Below are 7,677 nucleotides of genomic sequence, written 5' to 3' on the forward strand. Positions count from 1 at the left end.
AGTCCTTTTTTATTTTCTATTTTGAGACAGGATTTCAACAAGTTGCTGGGGATGTCCTCCAACTTGTGATCCTCCTGCCTCAATCTACCCAGTTGCTGGTATTACAGGCATGGGCTACCATGCCGGTTTGTGGGATCATTTTTCATCTTTTTTTTTCATTGTTGCACCCCTGGTGCTTGGGATAATGCCTGGCAAATAATAGGTGATCAACGATTATTTAACACATGCTGCATTAGTAAACTGTAGTTATCCAGATCAATAAATAGAATATTTTTCAGTTGCAATAGGACTCCTTTCTCATTTTGATCATTCAGCATGTTGTTATTTATTTCAAAGTTGTCAAGTAATTCTTGTCATCTTACAGAAGGCACTTACTGTAATTCTGTGACAGCAAACAAGATTTATTTAGCACTTAGTTCGTGCAGGCATGGTAATAGGGTATAATAATACCGTAGGATCTTAGGTATTATTTAGGCATTTTCTGCTTGAGGAAATTAGGACCAGGAGGTGAATAATTTGTGACAGAGCCTGCGTCCTTAACTACTGGGCTTTACTGGCTCTTGAAGCTCCTTTCGTTTTGTCCTTTTGGTAGTCAGCCTGTGGTTAAGTCGGCAGTGAAGAGCTCTTGAGGCTCCAGAGTCGAAAGCTGTCAACGCTGAGGGCTTTATTTCTCAGGGCTCCAGGACCCACATCTTGCGTTTGAATCTTAGATGGCGGGAAACGGCAAGGCAGGTGTCGGCAGGGGCGGGGCGGGACGGGGCCGCCAGGCGCCGCCAGCCAATGAGAACGGGCAGCAGCCTCCCCTCTCCCTGCGGGCTGCACGCGCCAAAATTCCAAACGGGACTGCGCACCGCTCACGCTGTCTCCCTCCGCCCAGCTCATCGAGCCGGGACTACATAAGGAAAAAAGAAGTCAACCGTCTTCCCGCCAGAATCGACTCAGGTGCTCCTCACCGTCAGTGTGTGTGGCGGTCCACTTGGGCCTCGCCTCCTGTGCTTTTCAGATAGCGGAGTTTCGAGGTTGCGGTTCCACGGAGGCGGAGTGGGCGGGGCAGACGGCGGAGTGGGCGGGGCAGACGGCGGAGGGATTCTGGGGTCAGAGCCTGGAGAGTAGAAGGTCACTGAGGGGCTGGTGAGTGAAGTGCTGGCTCTTCCCTGCCGCACTGAGGGCAGGCTAAGTCCTGTAGATTGGAGTGCACTTATTAACTGTGTGTCCAAATTCATATGTCAGAGCCCTGTCCTCCAGGGTATCGGTGTTTGGGGGTGGAGCTTTGGGAGGACTTAAGTTTAGCTGAGGTCCTGTAGGGTGGAATTAGAGCTGTTATGCAAAGAAAAAGAGCTACTCGCTGTGCCGTGTGAGACACAGCGAGGAGACACTGCAAGTTCGGGAGGTGGCCCTCACGAGAAACGGACAGCCCTTTCTTGGACTTTGTAGTCTTCAGACATAAGAATAGATTTCTGTTGTTAAGACACCAGCGTGCCCGGGGGGTATTTTGTTATGGCAGCATGAACAGACTAATAAAAAACATTAGGGGGACTGTGAAATGCTGTGCATGTCCTCAAGGGCCCTTGTGAACTGTAACCACTGAGCCTCTGTCCACTGGTCTTTGCTAAGGTCAACACCCTATGAGACCGGCTCATTGAATAGCTAGGGAATGAAAAGGACGAGGACTTACGGGCTGAGGGTCATAAAGTCTGTGTCCCATCTGAAGTTATTTCTTTATAGGGCTATTTCTCTGGGTCACCAAGCTGCACCCCAGAGTTTCTATCATTTCAATCACGTAAGCTCTCCATTTAAGAAACAGAAAATAGGGTAAAAAGAGATGTTAATATTGCTTTTGCAAGCGCCAAATTAATGGAAGAGACTCTCAAAGTATCCTCATTTGTGTGATGGTGTATGCAGTTATTTGGCGAGGTGTTTTTTAAAAATATTTTTTTTTAGTTGTTGATAGACCTTTATTTTATTTATTTATATGTGGTTCTGAGGATCCAACCTAATGCCTCAAACATGCCAGATAAGTGCGCTGCTGCTGAGCCATAGCCCCAGCCAAGGTGTTTTATTTCTTCCTGATGGAGTGGGGATGCACAAGTGAGTTGGAGTCTCTTTATTATTGACTGTTCTCTAAGCTTGGCATGATTAAGTTTTCAATACTATAAGAGTGGTATCAAGCTTATAAAAGAAACCTAGTTTGAACTTTCATTATTATAAACAAATTATTTGTGGTTAACTGTATTAACTTGTATAGTTCTCACTGCATAAATATAATCCAATATATACATATACCTATATTTAAATAAACCAGAGTATTTTGGGTTTGCAGAAAAGTTGCAGAGTCCCAATGTGTCCTTTACCTAGTTTTAGTTTCCTTAGATTGTGTTAAGTCATATTATCATGGAACTTTCTTCAGAACCAAGAAACTAACTAACAGAGGTGCATTACTGTTAACTAAACTCCAGACTTTGAATTTCATCAGTTTATCTGCAGATGCCCTTTTTCTGCACCATGAACCATTATAAGATGCTGCTTTGCATTTAATTGTCATGTCTACAGTGCTAGAAAATCTCCAAAGGTAAGAAATGTGTAATCAACCCTGGTATCCCTGTTTTTCCTTCTTACTGCAGCAGAACAGGTGTGGTGACTCATAGGTTGTTGATTGTCCTCTGCTAGGCACTTCACACACATTGCCTCCATACTGCTTCTTCTATTGTTTTCTTAGGGCTGCCATAGTAAATTACTACAAGCTTGATCCCTAAACAGTAGAGATTTATTCTCTCAGATCTGGAGGCTAGTCTGAAATTCAGGTGTTAGCAAGGCCCTGTTCCCTCTGATGGCTCTGAGGAAAAATCTTTCCTTGACTCCTCCTGGCTTCCTGGCTGTGGTTCCTAGTGATCCCTGGGTTTCCATGGTTTACAGCTGGATGGCTCCAATCTGTCTCCGTTAGACGAGGCCTTCTCTTTCTTTCTCTGGTTGTTCTCTCTTTTTACAATAACACCATTAGATTTAGGGCCCACCCTTATCCACTGTGACCTTAATTATATCTGCAAAGACCCTGTTTTCAAATAAGGTCACATCCTAAGGTTCTGGCTAGACATAAAATTTGGGAGGGACACAATTCTCTTGTACAGTTACTGTTATGGTTTGGATATGAGGTATCCCCCAAGCTTATATGTGAGATAATGCAAGAAGGTTCAGAGGACAAATGATCGGATTACTAGAGCCTTAAGTCAATTAGTGACTTAATCACCTGATGGAATTAATTGAGTGATAATTGAAAGCAAGTGGGACATTGAGGGCGTGGCTCTGGGGTATATATTAGTATTTGGCAAGTGGAGATCTTTCCTTCTGCTTCCTGATCATCATGTGAGCTGGTTCTGTCTGCCACACTCTTCTGCCATGATGTCCGGCCTCACCTGGAGCCCTGAGGATTAGAACCTGCTGTCTATAGACTAAGACCTCTGAAACTGTGAGCATCTAAATAAACCTTTGCTCCTCTATGGTTGTTCTGGTTGGGTCTTTTAGTCGAAACAGTGAAAAAGCTGGCTAAAAGAGTTACTGAAGCTCTTTCCGTTGAGGAGAAAGAGGCAGAAAGTAACCTAGCCAGATCACAGAAAGTGGCTCAGCTGAGTTTGCATGCGTGCTCTTAGCCACTACAAAAATTGTCTTCCTTCTTGCCAGCTCCCTGTCCCTCCCCTGCTATCACTTTTCTCTTTTCATTGCTTATTTTCTCATTCCAGGATAACTTGGATGTTAGTTTACCCTCATTTTGATGGCAGGAAACAATCGGAGTTATTAGCTGCTGGAGTGGAGAGATGGGATGGTGTGTGCGGGAAAGTCGATCTCCTTGAAAGTTGGTGTTTCTTTTCGAAAAATGGGGAAGATGAAGCATCTCATTTGGTGGTAGTATGTATTCAATAAGGTCAACATGTGAAGAAGTCCTTCACATGTTGACCTTATTGAATCCAAAATGTGTGACCCTGAGGGATTTTTATAGAAAAAATTTCAGAAAGTTAAGGAGTAATTGTTTACCTAGAGTATTTATTAGTTTATATTCCTGAATTCTACATTGTTGACATACCTTGAAGTCTGAGATAAGTTAGCAAGGAACAGAGATAATGTAGCACAGATATTCAACATTATCCATAATTTTAGTTTGCTATTTGGACTTTCTCACAAGTAATTTACTTTGATCTTCTCTGCTAGGTTACAAAAAAACTGATGTCACTTAATGTTCATGTTGCTTAGCTTTATGCCTTCAGATTGTAAAGAGTAAAGAACACTTTCAAGTTTCTAGCATAGCTTCTTTTTACATTATTTTTAAAAAACAATAATCCTATTGTTACTAATATTATTGGCATACATTGGCATTGAGCTGTAAATTTTTGGCTTGTGAATATATTTTTTATTAAAAATCTTTAAAATATTTTGGAAAATTTTCGACTTAAGAAAAATTATAAAAATAGTACAGAAAATTTCCATATATACTTTACCCAGTTTCCCCTAATGTTAGCATCTTATGTAACCACAGTGTAATAATCAAAACCAGGAAATTGCTGGGTATGGTGGCCCATGCCTGTAATCTCAGCAGCTGAGGTGATTGTGGCAGGAGGATAGTGAGTTCAAAGCTGCCTTAGCAACTTAGCAAGACCCTGTGGATCCCATGTTGAACTTTGTTATGAGAAAAAGACTAACTCAGCCTTTTCTGATTTAGTGTTTCCTTATCTTTCAAGATAAAATATAAATAATTCAGTTTTGGCAGGAATATCTCAGAAGTAATGTCATATCTTTCCCCACAGCATCAATATTTGTTATTACTGGTTCTGTTAACCTTGATCTTTTGGTTAGAGTGATGTCTGCTAGGTTTTTCATTGTGAATTTCTATGTTTCTCTCTGTGACTAATGATATCTTGGGGAGATGCTTTGAAGCCACACAAATATCTGTTTTTCTTCCTTTTACTTAGTGGTTTTAGCAGAGCATAGGCTTATCCATATTTATTTTATGACTTATAATTTAATACTATCATATTTATTTTTTTGCTCAAATTGTTCCAGCTCTGGCCATGAGGAGCTTAAACAGTTCGGCTCCTATATCCTTTCAACATGCCCTATCACTTCTGAGTATTTTCTTAATGTTTGACACTTTTTATCCTAGACTTATATTTTCTTCTCCCCAACCCTAAAATCAAGTTGTTCTCCAAAGAGGTCTAATTCTTTTTTTTTTTTTTTTAACTGGAGAATGGATGTTCATTGCTACGCAGGGTCTCTGCTTCGCAGTGGGCAGAATTAGAAAATATATTTGTGTACACCAAGACACTCATCTTTATTTCAATATGTACCTATTTCAATATGTAAATATTAAAACGTAAATGCATTTGCCTCCCAGCAGTAAAGAGAACAGATATACTTATAATATTGAAGAGTCACTAGTATTTATTTAGGTCATGTTTTATGTTGTGATTCAGGTAGCTGAGAATGTCAGAGAAAAGACCTGATCTCTTATAATTCTGGAATCAGAAATAAAAAAGTCAGAGTACTTCAATTCACATTTCCTAAACCAATATTCCATGTTATACTAATCTGGGAGGTGCTAGTAGGATTAGCCTAATAAAAGGGTTCTGTGGTCCAATAAGTTTGGGAAACTCGGCATACTGGATCCTCACACTGGTGTAACACTATCTGGGTATTATTAAGGAGTTTTAAAAAATGTGTTTTCTGGAAAAATCATATGTTCAAAAATAATTACCAGATTTCTTTATGAGGCAGAGGATAGAAGAAGTAAATATGCCCAATTCACATGCATTTGGTGTTACAACAAATATCCCCTTGTAGACACTTGGGGCTAAATGTTGGTCTTTGCAACATTTTTAGTGGGTTTGACCACATCCCTTACTGAGGAAACCTGCCATGAGCTATGTGTTCAAGTGACTAGTAAAACCTAGAGGGAAAATTGTATTATCAAAGGACAGACATATTCTTCAGGGAAAAAAAAGTGTACTATGTGCCTGCTATTGAAATATGGTTTTCCAGGACTTAATGGAAAAACTAACAAAGAAGACAAAAAAAAAAAAAAAAATGCTGTTTCAATGCAGTCATTTTGTAGACAAAGGTAGAAACCTACAATCTTTCCTCCACCACAGCATTTCATATTTAAACCTTCTATTTTTAGTCTGATGGTGGAACTCACAGCTAATGCTTATGAGATCTGTGTCTAGACAGTTGAGAAAAACAGGAAATGAGTTACATTGTCATAGCTTCAGAGAATTTAACCTTATGTCTTCTAGCTCCAAGCTGGGCCTGCTTTAGAAAAACATTCCTTCTATCCTGAGAATTTCAGGGTATTTAAGGAACTATAATCATCCAGGGCCTCTTTAGGGATCACAGATAGCTATTTTGGGGCAAAAGGAAATGAGAACATGAGCTTACTGTGCTTGGACCATAAACTGAACGCAGTCACTTGGAGGAACATGTTTGTTGTGCTCTTCTGAATTCCAAGTGTGCTCTTAGCTGTCTCTGACTGTGTGCTCCTGAAAGGCAGGAGCTCAGCCTGGAAGCGCTTTCTCTGTCCTAGGCTCAAAGTGTGATGCTGCAGGGCTTGACCTTCAGAAGAGCAAGTTAAGAAATGGTATCTGACATTTATGGAACACTCTGTATGTGCCGGGCACACAGAAAGCTAAGCGTATCACATTTGTCATCTCATTTAATCTTCACAGTGACCCTAAGGTGTGGGTACCACAATAACTCCTATATCCCAGCTGAAGAAATGAAAGCATGGAGAAGTCAAGGAATTTGCAAGAGGAGCAAAACCCTAGCATTTGAACCAGGATCAGTAGGATTCTAGAAGCTGTGTTCATGGTTTGTATGCTCTACCGTTATAGGGATGTTGTGAAGATTAAATTATGTATAGTAAATTTATCATAGTTCCTGATTCAAAGTGAGCATTACAATTAATTCCAGTTGTGATTTATTTTAAAAATAAGATAATGCTATTCTTCGATGCTCCTCATCTTCATCCTGATGTAAGGCTGACAGTGCTTAGTATTTTTAAGTATTTACTGAATCAATAGTGAATTGAATAGTGGTGGTGAGGATTTGTGCTCAGTGTTCTATGACTATGGTGTGGCAGTAGGTTAAATGATCGTGACAGTTGGTAAATTTATAGAGTTCCTAAGCAAGTAAGGAGAATTGACGAACACTGAAGTGAAATCTGCAATATGGGCCTTATTAACCATTGCTGTTGCTTCTTTTTTTTTTAATATTTATTTTTTAGTTTTAGGTGGACACAATATCTTTATTTTATTTTTATGTGGTGCTGAGGATTGAACCCAGTGCCTTACGCATGCCACTTGAGCCACACCCCAGCCCCTAGCCATTGCTTCTTAGAGTCTAAGAAAGGACTACATAAGATAGATAACAGATAACTACATTAAATGCCTGCTTTGATAGATTCACTAGGGCAGTAGAGAGTAGTATCAGATAAGCTGAAATACTTTGCTCAATCCAGCAGGGAAAGCATAAAACAACAATAAGAACAAATTAAATCATTACAAATTGTGTTAAGTGCCATCAAGGTAATAATAGATGTGTTATGATACAAAATAATGGATTTGGGACATGGGCAGGAGGTCCAGTTCTTATGCTGCTTTAGGAAAGCATCCCTCCATACATAAAATTATGGAAAAC

General features: G+C 40.0%; 1 long non-coding RNA gene across 1 annotated transcript; it reads left to right on the forward strand.

The window, feature by feature from the left end:
* The first annotated feature begins 1,072 nt into the window (after window positions 1–1,072).
* LOC143381757 (uncharacterized) lies at window positions 1,073–6,843 on the forward strand. Its single transcript, XR_013088889.1, has 3 exons — window positions 1,073–1,131; window positions 1,986–2,088; window positions 6,708–6,843. It is a non-coding gene; the product is annotated as an uncharacterized LOC143381757 (long non-coding RNA).
* Window positions 6,844–7,677: the final 834 nt, after the last annotated feature.

This window comes from Callospermophilus lateralis, chromosome 16, assembly GCF_048772815.1.
Source record: "Callospermophilus lateralis isolate mCalLat2 chromosome 16, mCalLat2.hap1, whole genome shotgun sequence".
In the NCBI taxonomy this organism is placed as follows: Eukaryota; Metazoa; Chordata; class Mammalia; order Rodentia; family Sciuridae; genus Callospermophilus; species Callospermophilus lateralis.